Source organism: Triturus cristatus, chromosome 11 (assembly GCF_964204655.1).
Source record: "Triturus cristatus chromosome 11, aTriCri1.1, whole genome shotgun sequence".
NCBI classification, from domain to species: Eukaryota; Metazoa; Chordata; class Amphibia; order Caudata; family Salamandridae; genus Triturus; species Triturus cristatus.
In genome coordinates, this window is record NC_140594.1 from 1115339810 (window position 1) to 1115361301 (window position 21492).

A 21492-nucleotide genomic window follows, 5' to 3' on the forward strand; every position below is an offset into this window, starting at 1 on the left:
CCGCTCGACTAGATTATTTACTCGAGTGGCAGCTTGCTCAACGCGAACAGATGGTTTGTCAATTCAAGCGGTGGCAAGCATACACGGCCACTTGCAATGAGAAATCCGACAGCCCGCATTGAGAAATCTCGCCGGGAGGTTGATTTTAAATGCTTGCGCTCGCCAACTTGACATTGACTCACACTCACCGACTTGATGTTGACTAAAACCAGCGTAGAAAGAAAATCTTCTCCGTGTTTTCTGGAACTCCGCAAGCTCCGCATAACGCAGAGTGCGGAAAACTCTGCAAACTCTGCAAGCAGAGTGGAGTTCACCACCCAGACTTACTTTGCACCACTCCTCTCTATGCCACTGCACTATATGCCCCTACACTAATCACCAGTCTACTCTAGGCCCTTGCACTGTACACCACTACACTGAGCACTGTTCTACTCTATGCCAATGCCCTTGATGCTGCTCTACTGTACTCTGCATCATTTGACTCCACTGTACTATACACCACTCTACCGTGCTCTGCAGAACTCTAAGCCAAAGCACTGAACACAACTGCACTCTATGCCACTCTACTCTGCACCTCTCTACTCTACGTCACTGCACATTATGCCACTGCATTGTACACCACTACACTATACTTTAGTGTTCACAACTTTATGCCGCTACACTCTATGCCACTCTAATGTACACTATGCCATGCCAATGCACATTGTGCCACTCTACACCACTCCACACAATATCATTCTACTCTACGCCGCTGTGCTCTATGGTATTCTACTGTACACCACTCTACTCTATGTCACTCAAAAGTACCCCACTTCACTCTACCCTACTTTAGTGTAACCAACTTCACTGTACGCTACTCTGTTGTACTCTGCACCACTCTACAGCACTGGCATCTATGCCACTGCACTTAACACGTGTGCGCTCTGCACCAGTGCACTCTATGACACTGCACTCTATGTCACTGCACTGTTCTGCACCACCCTACTGTACACCACTAAACTCTATGCCTCTGTATTCTGTGCCACTACACTGTGTGCCACTCCACTCTTCACCGCTCTGCTAGACTGTACACCACTGCACTCTGTGCCAGTGCAATATACACCACTGCCCTCTACTCTGCACCACTATATGCCAGTGAATTCTATGCCACTCTACTCTACTCTGTATCACTCTATTGAATGGCATTCACTTTATGCCAATGCACTCTACTCTGCACAACTGTACTCCACACCAATGCACTCTATGGCACTACAATCTGTGACAGTGGACTCTACTATGCACCACTGCACTTTAAGCTAATCTACTCTACTCTGCATCACTGCACTGTTTGCCACTGTACCTTATGCCACTGCACTATCCACCACTCTACTCTACTCTGTATCACTCTACTGTATGCTTCGGTACTAAATGCCACTCTACTTTTCACCACTCTACTCTACCCCACAGCACGGTGCGCCACTACACTCTATGCCACTGCACTCTGTGCCACTTTCCCCTGCACCACTACATTGCAAGTCACTGCACTCTATGCCACTGCACTGCACACCACTCTATTCTATGCCACTGCACTGTACGACAAATTGCTGTACTCCGTACCACTGTTCTCCACTGCTCTGTATCCCACTGCACTATATTCCACTCTGCTGTGATGTGCACCATTTAAAACCACTGCACTCTATGTCAATGCATTCTACCCTGCACTGCTCTACTGTACACCAGTACACTCTATGACAGTGCACTCTACAGTACTGTATGCAACTGCACTCTTCTGTATGCCACTCCACACCACTATGCCTCTCCACTGTACACCATTCTACTCTACACCATGCCACTCCACACAGTGCCCCTCTATGTCATTCTACCCCACTCAGCTCCACTGCACACAATGCCACCCTACTGTATGCCACTCTACTCTACGCCACTGTACTGTACCTCACTTTACTCTATGCCACTCTACTGTGCATCATTCTAATTCACTACACTTTATACCACTCTGGTCTTGTCTACTCTACTCCACTATATACCACTCCACATCACTCTATGCCATGCCACTTCACTGTAGGCTACTCTACGTGAAAGAAACAAGAAAGCACAACAAAAGCATTGAAATGCCCCATGAAAAAAATTAATACCAAATAAAAATTATGTGATTAGAATACAACATAAAAAAACGTATAAATTGAATAAAAAGAATTAAGGTTAAAGCTTAGTTATACTTATGAATGAATGAATGAAGATACATTTCTAAAGTGCATGGCTACCCGGGGCATCCCAGCGCTAGTAGTAGTGCGACTTCAACCACGGGCAGAGTTAAAAAAAGTAAATGTATTACTTCTATACAAAACCAACTTAAACTACACAAACCTTAGAAATTCCAAAGTTAGAGTTATAACTTACATTTATAACGTATTCCTTGTCCAAAACCTCCTATAACTTGCAAACCTCCATTCACTGTGAGCCTGATTCACAAAGGGCCTCCACACTCATGGCGGAGGCCCTGCAGTTATTGGGGATTCTCCGCACTTGGGCCAGAATATCTTCAATGAGAATACTCGTTGTGGATATTCTTCCCCAAGTGTGGAGACTCCACCACAACAGCGTGGCCTCCACCCGATTAAGTAGGCCCTTTGTGAATCAGGCCCTCTGTTGGGAACTCGCTATCCACACTACATTAAATATAACTCATACCTTCTACATGCAGTGCTTATTCCATTTCATATTACATCACTTATAGCAAGTTAAAATATAGCATTCCTAAGAAGACTCATGACATGTCTAATGACATAATTTATGAAGACACTACTAAATATCCTAACCCGGGCAAGGCAAATCTGCAGAGAAAGGTATGAAGGCCTCCTTTTGGATGAAATTCCCTTCCATATCCAGGAAATGGCCAAGATTGAACAGTTTCGGTGTCTCCCAGTAGTCAGGATCATACCGAAAAGAGTAAATTTTAGCAATAATGACAGAACCCTGCAAGAAAGGGAAAAACATCCTCATTGGTGCCTAATGTTCTTGAATCACATGCAACCATGTATACTTTTCAACAGTCCAACTGAGACAAGATATCTCTTACTATATTCACATTAGACACTGTAGTTACATGTCTTACAGCTTTGCAAGTAAACACAGAGCCTCCACAATTTTGTGGTTAATTTGCTCAAAGGCACTTCCTTGTTTCTCCCCCAGCACATATTCCATTCCTTTTATGGACAACTCTTCCATAAACTTCATTTGAGGTACTCAAATTTAATTTGCAACACTCCACTCGTCTCAGTTTCAAAGACAGACTCTTGATGTATCACTCCATGGTGCTATTGTGAGCTAACAAATATTGGAAAAATAATAATTTCTAGAGCTGATAAGACCTTAGCAGATAAGTCAAACATTTTGCTTTTTATTTATTTCTTTGTTTGAAGATTTTTCATTGAGAAAGTGAAACGATAACATGAACATAACTAATGGAATATAGGAAAATATGATAACAAAATGTATTTCACATTTATAATGCACACAAAAAATTATGGACATTATCATACAAAAAGCAACGGCAATGTTGATTAAATCTACATAAAGAATGTAAAAGTAAATAATCAATACAATAAAGCATAAATATGAGATAGGCAGGTAGAAGGAAGGAAAAGAGAAATATGTACTAAAAATAGAATAAATTGCATAAATTCAACAAGTAACAATAATAAAATCTCATAAATATTCAATAACAAATATTATAGTAATACTATTAATAAATAAATTGTACACATGAAGCAGAATTACTTTATGATTAACATATTATAAGTAGAGTTTCAAAATATAGATATTCAAGGAGGTTTTGTAACTTCTTCAGCAATGATATTTCATGACTTACTTTGGAATCTAGAGTTGCTAAAGAATGTTGTTAAAGGTGACCACATATGTTTCCTTTTAAGTATTACCACAATATGGTTAATATAAGCGCTATCTAAACTATGATTAAAACAAACTGCATACCACCAAGCTTTATCAGTAACAATCACAGCATTTTTCCATTGTGAGGTAATCTGATGAAAATCATTTTTCCATCGCGAAGTAATCTGATGAAATGCTACAGCAGATAAAAAGTTATAAGAATTTAGGTGGATAAGGTAAAATATGCCAGTCAGATGAAATATTTTCAAAGAATATATTAGATATTAAATAAGCAATATTAACATTAAACATTATCGTAATTTATTTCCAAACATGCAACTAAACCATATGAATTTGCAAGAAATTAAATAAGATGTGGATCAAGTCACAATGTGGTGCATCACATGACCAACAATTATTTTGTGATGCCTGTTTCCCTTTCAATAAAGACAAATAACGTATTATTAGTCTATTATATACAAAATATACTGTTTGCTTGGTGTGAGCAACTCTAGAAACTTTGTGCATTGAAGCCCAAATTTTGTCCCAGCAAGTTACAGCCCAATCAACCTGTAAATCTTCTTCCCATTGGAGTTCAACATTATACTTAACTCTAACATTAGAAGGACAAGGAAGATGTATGTATATCAAGCATGCTCTAGAGTTTGACTTAACACATTTTTATTCTTGTTTCATAGAACCATCGGATGTTATTATTTTGTAACTGTGAAATTGAATCATGAATATTTTGGGCTAACAAGTTGTATTTACTCATTAAGGATCTCTGCAATTTAAAGAGAGATTGGATTATAGGAAAGAGGATATTTTCATGATTATGGAATGTATGGTTGATTGAATAAATTCCTTTGTCACACAAGGATATCCAAATGAGTGTCTAATTTTTGCTTTTGATATGTTTATTATACCATAAGAAGGAATTTATAAAATGTTTGTAAAAAATAAAGGGCTTTTTTTATTTATTTCTCAAACAATTTAAAACTTACAGCAGTTAAAACATAGTTTCAGTATCTATGTTTTGAATTCTCTGACAACATATTTTGCCAAAATTATATTATCAATTGGGGGTGGACCTTACCTGGCTCCAAGGTGGTCGTGAAATAACTTGGCTCCGAGAACCCGGCTCAAAATCCGGCAAAATCCTGCAGAAACACTGCACAACTCCATAGCCATTACTGCTACCCCAGTCTGTGAAGACTCGTCTGTCAGCCTCCTAAAAAGCGGCGCTCGACGGAGAGCAGAAACATCTAAATCGGCCCTGTATTCGGGACCTTGGGGCTGGCTCCGGCCTGCTGTGCACAGATAAACACAGAAGCAGGGACTATCGGCTGCATATCACTGAATTAGCAGATGAGAGATTTACCCTCTGCGGTGGGCGAGCTGAGACCCGGAGGTCTGTTGAAGAGAGCGGGGGGCCGAGACTATACCTCAGCTTGTGGGTGAGTGCACCTGCGATTGCTGGTTGCAGCAGGTGAGGCCTGGATGCCGCCAAAAAGACAGTACAATATCTGGCAGAAGGTGGAGGAGCGCCCCCGCCTCTAAAGCCAGGTGTCAGCCAACTAGACATAGTGATATGCGGTGCAAGGGCTGTACTGAGGTGTTAACATATGCTGGGCTTTATAAATTACAACCAACTCACTAGAGCGCTCACGGTGTCCTGCCCACACGGGCCCACAGGGGCAGAAATCATTGTGGTATTGGGCGGAGGGCAGGAGCGGGCGCTCTCCTCTTTTGGTGCCAGTTCACAAAAGAAGTGTATAATATGAGGGGGGGGAATAAATAAACATCAAAGCAGGGCCTACAAGGTGAGGGGGAGAGGCCTGCATGTGCTGGTGATGCCCATAGAAGGGGCAGCAGGTCCTGCTCCCCCTTCAAGTACAGCTACCGAGCACAAGACATGCTGTGGCTCTAAGTGCAGCAACTGATATGGCCCGACTGGCAACACCCTGAATCTGGGCATCTGTACATGCAGCCGCTGCCCGACTCCAGAGAATGTGAGCTGGGGGCCTGATCCATATCAAGAGTCATTGAGACACATTCCCCTTCAAATTGAGAATTGTGTTACTTGTAACACTGTACCACGAGGTGCGGCACTCAGGTTGATTCAAAGAGCAGCAGGTGGCTACCCCAGTGCAGTCATTGGACATGGACAAAACAGATAAAGGGCAATTCAAGCTGCTGTATGAAGCCCGTCAGATCCTCAAGGAGAGTCAGGAATGAATGCAGCAGACTCAGTACTGTATCAGAAGCTAAAGAATATTTATTGGATCATGAACTGAAGCAGATACTCACTGCCATGCAATGAAGCCCAACGAAAGTAGATGGCAAGATAGACGCACTTACGTTCAGGATGGATCGTATGACGCAACACCTTGACAGAGAGGCTGGATACAGTGGAACAAAGAGTTTTGAATGCAGAAGACACTCTTATGGAGGACTCAACGAGAGCCAAAAAAGTTGATAAGATTCTCCACACCCTACAACAAAAAGCAGAGGACTTTGAGGGGCGCACTCCAGAAGGAAAAATATCCACATGGTGGTTGTAGTGGAATCCACCAACATAGAGAACATGGGAAAATATGTGGCGAACCCTCTCTGCACATTACTGGGAGAGACACATTCTAAGAAATATTTGTAGTTGAGTGTGTATATCAATCTAATCTCAAGTGCCGCGACTGGTTCTGGGGGCCAGCCCACACCCGATTATTGCCCGACTCCTAAACTACTGGAACCAAGACGCAGCTCTGCCTAAAGCGTGAGAAATGAAAATGTTGGAAAATGAGGGCTCCAAACTATCCTTGTATCCAGACTTCACTCAGCAGGTCCAAGATGCATATCAGATCTTCCTACAAGCCAAGAGACAACGTATTATTAGTCTATTATATACAAAATATACTGTTTGCTTGGTGTGAGCAACTCTAGAAACTTTGTGCATTGAAGCCCACATTTTGTCCCAGCAAGTTACAGCCCAATCAACCTGTAAATCTTCTTCCCATTGGAGTTCAACATTATACTTAACTCTAACATTAGAAGGACAAGGAAGATGTATGTATATCAAGCATGCTCTAGAGTTTGACTTAACACATTTTTATTCTTGTTTCATAGAACCATCGGATGTTATTATTTTGTAACTGTGAAATTGAATCATGAATATTTTGGGCTAACAAGTTGTATTTACTCATTAAGGATCTCTGCAATTTAAAGAGAGATTGGATTATAGGAAAGAGGATATTTTCATGATTATGGAATGTATGGTTGATTGAATAAATTCCTTTGTCACACAAGGATATCCAAATGAGTGTCTAATTTTTGCTTTTGATATGTTTATTATACCATAAGAAGGAATTTATAAAATGTTTGTAAAAAATAAAGGGCTTTTTTTATTTATTTCTCATACAATTTAAAACTTACAGCAGTTAAAACATAGTTTCAGTATCTATGTTTTGAATTCTCTGACAACATATTTTGCCAAAATTATATTATCAATTGGGGGTGGACCTTACCTGGCTCCAAGGTGGTCGTGAAATAACTTGGCTCCGAGAACCCGGCTCAAAATCCGGCAAAATCCTGCAGAAACACTGCACAACTCCATAGCCATTACTGCTACCCCAGTCTGTGAAGACTCGTCTGTCAGCCTCCTAAAAAGCGGCGCTCGACGGAGAGCAGAAACATCTAAATCGGCCCTGTATTCGGGACCTTGGGGCTGGCTCCGGCCTGCTGTGCACAGATAAACACAGAAGCAGGGACTATCGGCTGCATATCACTGAATTAGCAGATGAGAGATTTACCCTCTGCGGTGGGCGAGCTGAGACCCGGAGGTCTGTTGAAGAGAGCGGGGGGCCGAGACTATACCTCAGCTTGTGGGTGAGTGCACCTGCGATTGCTGGTTGCAGCAGGTGAGGCCTGGATGCCGCCAAAAAGACAGTACAATATCTGGCAGAAGGTGGAGGAGCGCCCCCGCCTCTAAAGCCAGGTGTCAGCCAACTAGACATAGTGATATGCGGTGCAAGGGCTGTACTGAGGTGTTAACATATGCTGGGCTTTATAAATTACAACCAACTCACTAGAGCGCTCACGGTGTCCTGCCCACACGGGCCCACAGGGGCAGAAATCATTGTGGTATTGGGCGGAGGGCAGGAGCGGGCGCTCTCCTCTTTTGGTGCCAGTTCACAAAAGAAGTGTATAATATGAGGGGGGGGAATAAATAAACATCAAAGCAGGGCCTACAAGGTGAGGGGGAGAGGCCTGCATGTGCTGGTGATGCCCATAGAAGGGGCAGCAGGTCCTGCTCCCCCTTCAAGTACAGCTACCGAGCACAAGACATGCTGTGGCTCTAAGTGCAGCAACTGATATGGCCCGACTGGCAACACCCTGAATCTGGGCATCTGTACATGCAGCCGCTGCCCGACTCCAGAGAATGTGAGCTGGGGGCCTGATCCATATCAAGAGTCATTGAGACACATTCCCCTTCAAATTGAGAATTGTGTTACTTGTAACACTGTACCACGAGGTGCGGCACTCAGGTTGATTCAAAGAGCAGCAGGTGGCTACCCCAGTGCAGTCATTGGACATGGACAAAACAGATAAAGGGCAATTCAAGCTGCTGTATGAAGCCCGTCAGATCCTCAAGGAGAGTCAGGAATGAATGCAGCAGACTCAGTACTGTATCAGAAGCTAAAGAATATTTATTGGATCATGAACTGAAGCAGATACTCACTGCCATGCAATGAAGCCCAACGAAAGTAGATGGCAAGATAGACGCACTTACGTTCAGGATGGATCGTATGACGCAACACCTTGACAGAGAGGCTGGATACAGTGGAACAAAGAGTTTTGAATGCAGAAGACACTCTTATGGAGGACTCAACGAGAGCCAAAAAAGTTGATAAGATTCTCCACACCCTACAACAAAAAGCAGAGGACTTTGAGGGGCGCACTCCAGAAGGAAAAATATCCACATGGTGGTTGTAGTGGAATCCACCAACATAGAGAACATGGGAAAATATGTGGCGAACCCTCTCTGCACATTACTGGGAGAGACACATTCTAAGAAATATTTGTAGTTGAGTGTGTATATCAATCTAATCTCAAGTGCCGCGACTGGTTCTGGGGGCCAGCCCACACCCGATTATTGCCCGACTCCTAAACTACTGGAACCAAGACGCAGCTCTGCCTAAAGCGTGAGAAATGAAAATGTTGGAAAATGAGGGCTCCAAACTATCCTTGTATCCAGACTTCACTCAGCAGGTCCAAGATGCATATCAGATCTTCCTACAAGCCAAGAGACAACTGCGGGAACTTCAAATGGAATACAGCATGTTGTATCCTGCCAAATTGCGAGTCATAGCAGAGGTAAAGGCCCACTACTTCCCAACTAGGTTGCGTACTTCATCAAACAAAGAGAGAAAACTAGAACATGGAGAAAATCCCCTCAACACAACACAATGGAGGGAGATCCCCTTCAAGACACAGACCAGTAGCTCACTGACTATATACCTTGAATAGACAGGAATAATAGACCAGTAAGCTTCATGCTGATGGTGTCACCTTGGGGACTGCTACAACGGAGGATACATTGTGGAATAAACTTTGTTCTGCAGAATATTTTCCCCTACTTATCCAGGTGGGGAAAGGGAATCACCATGAAATCAATGGTAAGAAGGTTAACTTTAAATCCACTAGGGTTGGGAGTCTGTGCCTGTGCCCTGAAATCTGCTCAGATAGCATTTTACCACAGAGACATGAGTGGTACCAAGACTGTTGCATCATGGTTGCTGCATATATATGGGAGCACCTTCAACTGCAAACCTGTGGGACATATTTCATACATTCTCTGGACTAACAGTATGCAGGTTCAATTGACTTAACGTGGTTTCATTGCAACCATCTGACACAAGGCTGGGAGGAAGCTCCGGGTCAGGTGCATCCATCTCCATGTGTTTACCACTGTATTTGCATTGTGGGTTTTAGTTAAGTCCCTTAATAGATACTCAGGGCAGGGTGGGGGAGGTGCAATGTTCAGCCAAGCAACATTTGTATGCTAATGGCATGGGAGGGGCAGTTTTGGGGTTTTTGCTCTGTTTTTTATCACAAACAATAAGTGAATATATTACTGGACTAACTGAATACAACTGATATGCACACACTAGGATTCCATCCAACACGATATGAGACATGACACAGTTGAACAACAGGCCACCACACAGATGCGATTTCTCACACGGAATATTAGAGGACTTAATGACCAAAGAAAAGTTTGCAAGGTCATGAAATATCTCAGAAGGCACTCGGTACATGTGGCGTATGTTCAGAAGACACATCTGGCACATATTAGCAGCACACTAACACTGCAGCGACTGCCTGGAGTGTTTTATTATGGGTAGACGGTATATTTAAGATACAGTGACAGGAGGTGCATGTTGACCCGCTTTAATACAGGTCACTGGACAGCCGCTGTAGGTAAGAGCGGTAGGGCGGTGGGGCTAGGTGAGGGGGGATTTCGAGAGATGACCATGAGGGAAAATGAATTATTTATTTAATGTTCCCTTGTGGTCTTCACTTGACATCCCCCTCACCTGGCCCCACCGCCCCACTACTCTTACCTACAGCGGCTGTCACTGAGAAGTAGTGCTGGTGGGGGTATATGGCCAGAATTATGAAGACCCACATTTCTACCGTGCACTCAGTACACGCCTTTCACAGTAGAGCACATTACCGCAAATCTGGGGTGGAGACTTCAATTATAGATTGGGTCCCAGGCTTGACTGGTCCAGAGGCCCACTTTGTCACCCATCTGCGGCTGCATGTGCAATCAGTGGCATCATAGAAACACTAGATCTCATTGATATATGGAGACATCGAAACCCCCATGGGGCTGGGTTGACACATTACTCAGCAGGACACGCCACACACGCGTGTGCAGACTACTCGTTGATATCCAAGGGCCTGGCATCTCAGGTCTTGAGATGCAAGCCACTGCCATGTACTTATTCTGATCATTAACCCATAGTACTTGATCTAGAATCTTGGGGACAGAGGGCAGCCGCTTCCCATGGAGGTTCCCCCATACTCTCTATTAGACCCGGTGTTCAAAGCAGAATTGCTTCAAACTATAGGCCTATTGCTACAAACTTTAGGCCTATTTCGCTACTCTCGGCCTTCTCCAAAATTCTGGAGAAGGAAGTGAACAGTCAACTGTCCATATACTTGAAGAACAACGGTATTCTTCATGCCATGCAATCTGGCTTCCGCCCTCAATTTAGTACTGAGGCAGCACTTTTGGAAGTGACGGAGCACATCTGAAACGTCCTTGACAGGGGAGGAAAAGAAATGCTGATATTGCTCGACCTTACAGCAGCATTTGACACGGTACCTCACCACAAGCTGCTGAAAGTACTACATGCAATAGGAATCAGACTTCAGGCTTACAACTGGCTGGCATCATTTCTGGACGAACGGTACATGGAAGTCTGGCTGCCTCCTTTTACAGCCCAGGCCAGGCCTCTGTTGGTGGGAGTGCCACAGGAATCGACTCCTAGCCCCACGCTTTTCAATGTGTACCTGACCCCTCTTTCTACGCTGGCAGAGTCTTTTGGTCATCTCATACGCAGACGACACTCAGCTGTTGTTCTCATGTGATAAAGACACAGACTTAGATGAGAAAGTGATCACCAATTGTCTCACCGGTGTCTTTCAGTGACTTGAGTCGCACCACCTTAGATGCAACCGGGATACAACGGAGCTTGTGACCTTTGGAGTTGTCCCTCAGGACTTTGTGGCAGACTGCTGGTCTAGCAATTGCCCACTTCCAGGACCCCCAAAAAATTGTCTCAAGAATTTAGGAATTAAAATTTACAGCTCATTATCTTTTCTTCCACAGATACAGGCCTTGATGGGGTCATGCTTTGACGCTATATAACAGATCAACCAGAAGGTGAGGGCCATCACAATTTTCCTAGACACTGAGAAGGCTCCGGCGCATAGGAGTTTGGGAGAATTTTCTAAGCCTAGTTGATACACTATACTAGGAACCTGTGGTCAGGGTCCTTATTGGGAACTCTGTCTCACCACTGTAGAGGATCTCCAGAGGCACCAGGCAGGGATGCCCCTTATCGCCTTTACTATATACCTTGATAGCGAAAACCTTTAGCAAGTGCAATACATGAATACCATAGCCACAATCTCATAATTTCAGCATATGCAGATCACACACTAATATTCATTCGGGACCCGGAGGAGAATCTCTCCCCAGTAATTAGAGAGGTGGTGCACTTCGGAGACCTGTCAGGACTCAGCATTAACTGGGAGAAGTCCATGGTGCTCCCCCTCACTCCGGCTATGGCACCAGTCCCCCTTGAGTTCCTGTTGAGTTGGACGACAGACTCAGTCGGTACTTGGGCATACAGATTCACACAGACCCCACAATAGTTATAAGGAACAATTATGGGAAAGCAATAACTAAGCTTGAGAAGGATATTCATCGTTGGATCAAACTCCCACTGTCATTAATGGGACACATCCCCATCATGAAAATGGTGGTGCTCCTGAGATTCCTATTCTTAGTTCAGAATATCCCAATCCTATTAATGGGTGTATTCTTCACCACATTACGCTCAATAATGATCAAACTTGCCTGGGCTGGGAAACAACTACACGCTAAATGGGAAGCTCTCACCATGCCATATGACATCGGGGGCCTCAACGCACCGGACTTTGAACTATATTACACAGAGCTCCTTTGCACACTATTGGATCCCATGGTCCACTGGACCTGCCACATCTGTATATGGAAAGAGATGCAGCTGCACCCAATATACTCCCCCAGATATTATTCTCAACCCCAAAGAGACGCTATGGTCATTTCGAATTCTTAAACACCACAGTGCATGTCTGATGGAACCTCTTGGAAAATTAAGCGGCTTCAATACTGTACCCACCTCATATGTTGATAGATTGATGTTTGTGGTTCAAAATTGGAAGAGAGAGAGAGAGGGGTCGCTGAGTCTCTAAACTAAAGACAAGTCAGAATACAAAAATGTAGGATTTGTTTGTAGATGGCTCGGTGAAGAACTAGAAAATACTAATCATAGAGTCGGAATCTCCAACGATTATGGCTCGTTTTTATTATTTTAGAGTTCAACACACATTGCGTGCAGTCTTAGGTGATGACAGGCTAGAGCCCCCAAACATGCCAGCACTATCTTCCTTGATGAAACAAACTAGTTACTAAATTCTACTCTTCTGCACAAGAGGTTCGCAGACCGTCCATGACTAAGGCGAGACAAGATTTGTCATAGAAAATAGACTGGATGAGAGGCAATATAATGATACAAACAGTTTCAATACAACACAGAACAGATCACGAAAAAGAGATGTGTTATTTCTTCCGTCTTTTATTGTTCTTGTTGCACTTCGCACAAAACAGTCAGCCAACGCGTTTCGCCCAAACACGGGCTTCTTCAGGGCAAAATTATTAAGAGCGTAGGATATTTCTTTGATGATCAGCAACAAGGGAGAGGTCAAATCCGTCAAGCCAATGTATGGCGACAATGAGACACAACGACCTCAGAGACCCAAGGGTAAACGATCTTTGTCTGAGGTCTTAATTCGTATAGTGGTATTAGCCACGTCCGAAATGGGTTATCCAGCGCAGTCCCCGTACTTCACGTCCCGTACCAGGACTGACGTGATTTTGCACATATATCATCCTATCTCTAGACATGTTTATAATATTGCTGCAGAACATTCTTTTAGTGACCTACCGCCACATGAATTATCTTATAGACTTGCGCTGCGCAATAACACCTTCATTAGTATGTTACATCATTCCCATCAGACTAGTAATGCGACCAATTGTTGGGTGTGTGGCCGACTTCCTCCCTATCAGAATAACAAAGGAGTTCTGCCTTTCTTTCCACATCCATTCACACACAATGGCTCCTGTGGAGCATGGTTTAGTTTATTAAATTCCATAGACCCAGACACAGCAGTTTATCAACAACATTGGATATGGGGAAATCTGAATCTAGTTTTATTCAAAGTCTGTCACCCTAATAAGGAGGGTCACCCCAGTAGAACAGGAACTGATTTAGAAAATGAAGTGTATAAATTAGGTAATTTTACGCCTAATCTTATGATTCTGAATGTCAAATCCGAAGTTGAACTAATTCTGCCCACTATGTCAGTATTTCCAGTTAAGGGTGAATTATGTGTAAGAAAAGTTGGTTCCATACATATGGGCCATAGCCAATGCGTTACTACAGTAGAATATAGTGATCAAGGTGAATCTTCATTTAGAGCTTCTCGCCATTCTTACTTCATATGTGGTCAGACGGCATATATGCGTCTGCCTCTAGATTGGGATGGTACCTGTTACATAGCATTCCTTTTGCCACCTGTTTTCCTAGCTCCCCCTGATTATTATCGAAATGTTCATTTAGTACACAATAGAGAGCAAAGAGATCTCCCAGTTGTCGATTATACTGAGACGGCATGGGACAAGTATGTAGATTTCAATAAAGGTATCTTTCCCTATATAGGTACAATATCAAATAGTAAGCTGATACGCAGACTCACCAAGACTCTTGAAGCTGTAGTAAACGAGACTATAGCCGCCCTAGGCAATCTGACAGAGGAACAATCAGTGATGAGAATTGTTGTTCTCCAGAATCGTCTTGTCCTTGACGTCATCCTGGCCGATAGGGGCGGAGCTTGCAGGGTCATCGGATCCAGCTGCTGCATATTCATACCAGAAAATTCGCCATCTGTATATAAAGCTATAACACGCCTTCATAAGATTGTAAGCCAGATACACGAGAATCCAGGCACTTGGACGTGGTCCGGGTGGTTTTGGAGTGTGATATCAGCCTGGGGATGGAGAGTTCTATCCTTCCTAGGTATTGGCCTTCTTATGCTCTTCAGTTGTTGTTTATGCCTACAATGTGGACCAGCGATTTGTGGTCTGTGTGCCACATCATGCATTCCATATCACAGTTCTCGTTCAAAATGCCGGAAGGAAGAAGAAATGATGCTCCATGAGCAAATCAATGGAATGATGAAGATTGATGTCTCGTGAAGGGCAAGAAGGGGACAAGGAGGGAATGTGGAAATGTGGATTTTCCTGATCAGTTATGTCCCCTATCTTGGACCCCAACGGTTCTATATACATGTTACAAGTACATGTATGTTCCCTCCAGTTCCAGTTTCTAAGACGCAAACATATGTGTGTCTACCGTCAACATGTTCTCTGTCAGATCCGCCATCAATGGGCTGGATATTCGATTCCTAAGTATGAAAGGCCACCGACTTTATATGGCTAAGTTACTTCATTTTTACAGTTCAGGCAAGTAGGCCCGATTCTGTCCTCAAAGCCTTTCCCTGCTCTCTGTCTCTGACAGCTTCAGCTTGAGCTCGCATCTGTATCCATGAACTTTGTCCTACTCCCTGTGCAGCTAACGGTGCCTGCCTCGGCCAGTTTTCGCCTGTCTGCCAAGAAGTTGTATTTCACCTTCGAATTATCTATTTTGCTCTCCAGCCGATGCATTCCTGTCCAGTGATTTAGGTAAACATTTCCTTTAGCTCACAAGCAAAGGACTCAGCCTTTCCGTCCTCCTGCAAGTGATTCATAGCCCTGTTGCCATGGAAAGTTTTCTGCCCCTCGCATCTCATATAGACACTTAGACGCTTGTACACGTACACAGTCAGTATAGAATAGATTCTGTCCGAGAGTCTCTTCCTTGAGGATAACATAGTTCTTTAAACATAGGATGTTAGATATGATTTGGGATTAGGTTGACTTGACCCCAGACTTCTCGTCTCCACATGTAGAGCTAAATGTCAAGTCCCCTTCACCCCCTAGTTGCACGTCAATTACACGTCATGCTGCCGCGCGCGCATCTATGCCAAGTATTATCTTATAGATCCACCTATGTCTGATAATTCTAACCAATCATGTTTCTTTTATTCCTTATTACGCCTAGTTTCGATTATGTCACTGTTTTGTCACTTCTCTTATCAAATGTTACGCCTTCTACATTCGTTTCATTGTAATGTACTTATTATAAAAATACATGTCTGTTAATAAATTATTGTACTTCACTTCCTGAACCCTCGTGGTGACGGAACCTGAGGGCCGCGACTCGAGTCGGCCATTTTGAATGGAATAAAGCCCATTAGAAAACCTCTTATACCACGGATTCTGCCTCTTGTTATTTTGAGCTATTTACTTTATTTTAAGATTCCGTATGAAATTCAGTCCGGTAATATTTATTTTTATTTACCACATAATGGCGCCCGAATAGGGACACTTTCTCATCTCACGCGCCGGCGGTGCGTTGCAGGCCCGGTCTCCTGCCACAGCTGGACGGACCATAAACGCGTACCAGCAGGATTTCCTGTAGGCTCCCTCCGGTCAAGCGGGGGCGACTGAGGCTGCGATCAACCCAGACGAGGCGGTGAGAAGTGCGAAGTATCCCGACCAGAGCCTAGCTGAGAGAGCAAGATCCGAGGTATACAGAGGCCCACCAGGTTTTCCGAAATCCCGACGTCCAGAGGGTCCGACGTCCGCAGTTATCGAGTCCTGTCCATTCTCTGAGGCCTTCCGTTTCAAGGAGCTACTCGGTGAGTACCATCGCCGGGGAGGCGTGTTGACGCGCACATAGGTTGTGCCGGTCAAGACGGATTTGGGTACACAAATCCGGTCTGCACTGTTTAGCAGTGTATATGTACTGTTTAGCAGTATATCAAGTATTCCGAAGTATTCAGTTATTGTCAAGAATTCAGCGTGGTGATTAGTTAGGCAGACTGTCATCATTGTCGATCATTGTTATAATGTTTAATGTTTAATGTTTAAAGTATTTAGAAAATGTCTTGCATATTGTGGTATGAATGACTGTTCATTGTTCACTGTTCATTATTGTGTTTCTCGTATTAAGTAAGTTCAAGAGTAAGTATCAGGTCAGTTGTCAATATGCCGCTCTTCTCGAAGTTAAGACAGATTACTACCAGAAAAGGGGTGCTTGAAGAAGCAGTTCCTATTCCTCCTAGAGACACTCCAGGACATTTCATGTACCATAAGCATGGCTTAGATGCCATATTGTTTCTTGATCTATGGGTAGATTATACCAAAGGATTACCGGAAAGTCAAAGGTGGCCCGCAGCGGGAACCTGGGATGCAGAGTGCATCATGAAAGTGGAGGAAGAGTTATGGAAAAGAAAGGTCAGACAGTCACAGAAAGACGCTGTTGAGTTATGGCGTAAAGAATCTCATAGACGAACAGAAAAAGCACGTAGACAAGAAGAGAGGAGTAAAGAAAGTTCAAATAAAGTTCAAGAAAATCTATTAATTGAGGAAGGTATCCGAGTAAAATCAGAACAAGTGAATAGACAAAGAAATGCTCTTATGAATGGTATGTATCCCCTTCTAGCCGAAGGACTACCTAAGGCTGTTACAGAGATGCCAAAAGACTTGCCACCCCCATTATTTCCAATTAAGGTACATCCAAAGGGGCATCCCAGAACCGCAGAAGATGTTTTTCTTTCCTCATATCTAGACGATGCAGCTCCCGAGTATGCTAACGCCACACCACATAGACCGTCTGGCGGAGGGGTTCAACGTCAGGATCAGGTATCTGTCCCCGTGCAACAGCAAGTCCCGATACAAGCTTCGGCAAGCACATCTGTTTCCGCATCTGTCTCCGCAGTCGACTCTACAGAGGTATCGACACCCATAGTTGCTGTGTCACGTTCAACGAACCCATTCACACCCGACGCCCCAGATAGGGCCACGGGAGGTGCTAGCAGTACTTTTACACCACCTAGAATAAATAAACTTGTCTTTCAAGAGTCAACACATTCACGTACACCAAAATTCGTAAATGAACGTACGCTTAAGGAACTCCTTGTAAATTGTAGATATGACCCAGTGGTTGGTAAAGAGGACGAAATGGTCCTGGCATCATTACGTATCAGGCGAGCCGCAGAGTATTTAGCAAGGTTACCAGGGATGACTACGCATCTGGATAACATATATCATTTTGTTCAAACAGGACGAGATCCAGGATGTATTAACAGAGCTATGGAATTCCAGAAAGTAGAGATACAGGGGGAACTGTTACGTTTCCTCATAAACTGTGTAATCAGAAATCAAGATCGTCCGGGGGTAGACCCGAATGCAATGCTTATTCTTACAAGATGGAGTCAGAATATATCAGAAGGGAGACACGATAAGCAAAATTGTATAATAGCCATGTGCCGAAAAATCCGTAAAGAAATAGAGCGTATTCATGAAGAGAGATTGGGAACAGACGAGTTTGAGCAAGATGAAGTGTCCGAATCAGGGAATTCCGCAAGACAGTCAGAGACCATAGCCTATGTAGGCAGAGGAAGATCTTGTGAAAATACTAGATGTTTTTCTGATCCAATACACTCTGTATGTCCAAATAATAGCAGAACGTATCCGACGCCTGTAATAAATCTGAAATCTCCTGAACATTTGTTTCAAGCCGCAGATAAAATACTACGAGAACGAAGGGGTTACCACCTCCTCGATTCCATGGATGAGCAAGAATTAGCCAGATCAGCCGTTCACTGGATTGACAGTCCTGAAAAATACGGTGATGAGACCGTAGCACACACGTTTTTTAACCTCAGTACAGATGAACAACGTTTAGCTGGAATCTATATGATTCAGCAACTCCTCATATTATATAAGAGCCAACATGCTGACCCTGGTCCTTTACCTGATATATTAACGGAACTACTCACGAACAGATGGAGAGGTTCTAGTAACAAGCTAATTAAAGAGATATTAGTGTCACGTAAGCAGTATGTCCTTTTTGTAAGTCCGGACTCTCTCTCGCTGCCCCACAGAGAAAGAGCGCCGTACTATATGGATAGACAAAATCCCCTACGAGAAGTACACCCAATAAAAGGCGAAGACAATGAGTTTCATCGTGTATTTGTTTACACACCCATATCAAAAATGGAATTATTAGAAATGAAAAAAGTAGTACCTAGTCATGACAAAGACCCAGCGGGTTTCCACCGAGAAATTAAAGACATGTTACTGATGGGAGAGTACACCTTTCCTGATATTATGACGATATTAAAGGTGCTTTTGCCTGCTGGCATATATGAAAAACTGAAAGAAAAAGAGTGGGAAGTGGGAGACCAAAAGATAGACTGGACAGCATTAGCAGAGGAAGAAAGGGGCCGAGCTGCAGGTTCAGGGCTCGGGGATAAAGTTAAACTATTACCAGGTTTACTAGTACAGGTACTGCCACGTTTATTAACTACAAAAAAGGAAGATTGGGGTGCAATCACAGCCTGTAAACAAAAGCAAGATGAAGACACAAGCGATTATTATGCTCGATTTGAAAAATGTTTTGGTATAAATAGTGGTATAAAAGCAAGTAGTGACTCATATCCACATTTATTTGTGACAAAATTAGTGGAAAATGCATTGCCTCCAGTGAAGAATAGAATATTGAAATTCGAGAGTACCTGGCAAAGTAACACCCCGTCGCAAATGCTACAAATGTTACAGTATCATCACAATAGAATTAGGGATGAACAAGAACACGAACATAGACGCATGAAGGATACAAAAATGAAAATGCTAGTTTCTCAGACAGTACCAGCAGATGGTCACAAAAAGGGTGTGACACATTCTGGTGATTCTGCAGTTCCTGTAAAAGGAACCTGCAATTACTGTAAACAACTAGGCCATTATGTACATGATTGTCAAGTCCTGAAACGTAATATAGCTACAGGTATTGCAAAAGAGAGACCACGATTAGTTAGACAAGATCAGAATGAACAAGGAGCTATGCAGCATGGACAGTCCATGCCAGTTCAGCAACAGTCTATGCCAGCCTCACAGCAACCCATACAGTTTGTGCCAGCTGCACCACCGTTGCCTGCTACTGCCACACAAACCACAACACGACAAATGTATCAGACTGCACAGTATGAATACCCTGAGTATCAGCGTTACGCATGAACCAGCCTAGAGAGGGAAGTTGACTTACCGCTTATCGAGATTCCGGTAGATCAAGAAGGACCTTATGTACATAGTGAATTATTAGGTCAAGATAGAAAATTCTTACTCGATACAGGGGCAAGTCGAACAACCATAAAACGTAGTGAAGTTCCAGGGGCACCCCTCTCAGGCTCTCAAAATGTTTCCCTTGGTTTTTCAGGAAAACCTATTGTTAATGAAGTATCACAGCCTCTACCACTTACGATAGGACCTTTGACACGAACTACAGATTTATTGCTTACTAAATCATGCCCAGAAAATCTGTTAGGAATTAAAACTCTGAAAGCACTAGGAGCCATAATATGTTGTTCTCCGGAAGGAGTAAGGTTGTTTTTACGTGATTTTAAAGGTCACTATGTGTCTAGAGACATGGATCCCCGACTACAGACTTTACCAGTACATCTATGGGCACAAGGCCCTACGGATGTTGGCTGCATGAACATTACACCCTATCGAGTTACATTGAAAGCAGGAGTGGTACTACCACGAATGCGACAATACAAGTTACCGCATGATGCTGTAGTGGCTTTGCTGAAAATCATTGATGAGCTAATTGCCCAGGGAGTAGTTGTAGAAACAGACTCCAATGTATGTAATTCACCGATAATTCCGATTCTTAAACGAACTGATCCTACTGCTCCACCAGTGTACCGATTGGTTATTGATTTGCGTGAACTAAACAAGTGCATTGTGCCACAATTCCCTGTGGTCCCTGATATATCATCATTGTTGACAGCAATTGATTCCGAAGCAACATTCTTTACTGTAATTGATCTCAAGAATGCCTTTTTCAGTGTCCCAATAGATCCGGAAAGCCAATACTTGTTCGGATTCAGTTTAAATGGGCGCAGTTTTAAATTCTCACGCGCTCCTCAAGGATTTACAGAAAGCCCCAGCATCTACAGCCAAGCACTGAAACGAGAACTTGACAGTATCCACATGCCAGTCAATACTGCACTGCTTCAATATGTCGATGATCTGCTGATCACCGCGAGAAGCGAGCCAGAATGTGAGAAAGCTTCTCTGACAGTTTTACATTTCCTAGCCGACAAGGGGCACAAGGTGTCCCCTTCTAAGCTGCAATTCTGTGTTCAGCGAGTTATTTATCTTGGTCACTCGCTGTCCAAGGAGGGAAGGCAGCTTACACCAGATCGCATCCAGTTAATTGCTAACATGTCAATACCCCAGACACAAAAGGAGGTGCGGGCTTTCATAGGCCTCACTTCATATTGTAGGCAGTGGATCCCTCAGTACGCATTTCTAGCAAAACCACTCATTCAGTTAACCACACAGGAGGCAGCCACATCGACTGTTCTCCCTTGGACTCAGGAACATACACAAGCTTTTGAAAGCCTAAAGGAAGCTTTATGTCAAGCACCTGTTTTAGCAACACCATGTTATAGCAAACCTTTTACACTCTTTGTTACAGAACGCGAAGGTACTGCCTTGTCAGTACTCACTCAGGATCAAGCAGGATCATGCAAGCCATGTGCTTATTTTTCCAGTACATTAGATCCCGTAGCTCAGGCTTTGCCTGCATGCCTGAA

The 21492-nt window shown here is 43.5% G+C and overlaps 1 pseudogene; it reads right to left on the reverse strand.

Annotated features, from left to right (window-relative positions):
- Positions 1-2811: 2811 nt before the first annotated feature.
- The window catches only part of LOC146786129 (cytochrome P450 2F2-like), a 69592-nt pseudogene continuing 50911 nt past the window's right edge, over positions 2812-21492 (reverse strand).